Here is a 1067-nt window from a genome sequence, read left to right as displayed (position 1 = left end):
CCTGTCCCGACAGTCTCCCACCCTGATGTGTGTCAGAAAGCTTAAACAGCCTCACTATCCCCTTAGTCCTGTCAAAGCCTTTGATCATTGTACAATATCTCCTACCTGGCTTTCCTCCAAAGGGTGATAAACCCTGGGTTTGATTTCTAATTGGAGTAACGATAGCGGGAAGGAATCTGTCAGATCTGAGAGCGTCCTTCCACAGCTCCGGCCCATTATCCCGCTGCTCAGCGTCTGGCTGATGGGAAACCTCTGAGCTGCTGACCCTGTGAGGAGGTTGTGGCTGCAGCTTTCACTCTCTTTTCAGCCCTTCTGGGGCAAATCTCACCTCTGGGGCGGTGGCTGGAAACACAGCTGCTTAATGCCATTCCGGCTTTGCGCAGGGATCAGGATAAAGCTGTAAGCAGGGAGCTCCGCTTGGAGCCGGGAGCTGTCTCCATGGAAATGTGCTGGCAGGGTGAGGGGAGCAGGCTGGTGCTGAGCTGGATCTCCCCAGCCACAGCCCTGCTGATCTGCTGGTTCTGTCCTGCTGCCACGTTCTGCCACGTCCAGGGCAGAGCTGGTCAGGAGAAAATCTCTCCCCCTCCTGCGGAGGCTGCGTTTGCGTGATCCATCAGGATCAGCTGTGGCACCCCTGCTCCAGGTGTTTGTCTTGGGGGAATCACAGCCTGCCTGGACACACGGATCCTCAGCAGACAAAAGGGGACCCAGCGAAGGCATCTCGTCTTTTATCTGCCCTCCTGGAGGAGATTTGTTTCCTTCCTTGCTGGGTTTTTCACGTGTGAGGTTTCAGCTTCGCTTCTTCACCCTGTGCTTTTGTGGAAGAATCGCCCTTTCCGAGGGTCCCTGGGCCCTGTCGGGTCAGATCCCTTCACACCTCATTGCTCGGTGCTGCTCGGCCAGCGCTGCCTCTCCTGTGCTGGGGAGGGAGAGAACCCGACGGCTGTTAAACTCCAGATATTCAAATGTAGGCTCTGGTGGTGCCTCGACTGCGCTTCTCCTCCCCGTGCTGTGCCCTCCCTCCGTGGGTGCACATGGAGACTGCCCAGCCCTGCCAGGCTTGTGCC

Source organism: Parus major, chromosome 28 (genome assembly GCF_001522545.3).
Source record: "Parus major isolate Abel chromosome 28, Parus_major1.1, whole genome shotgun sequence".
NCBI lineage: Eukaryota > Metazoa > Chordata > Aves > Passeriformes > Paridae > Parus > Parus major.
Note: the sequence above shows the minus strand (reverse complement) of the source record.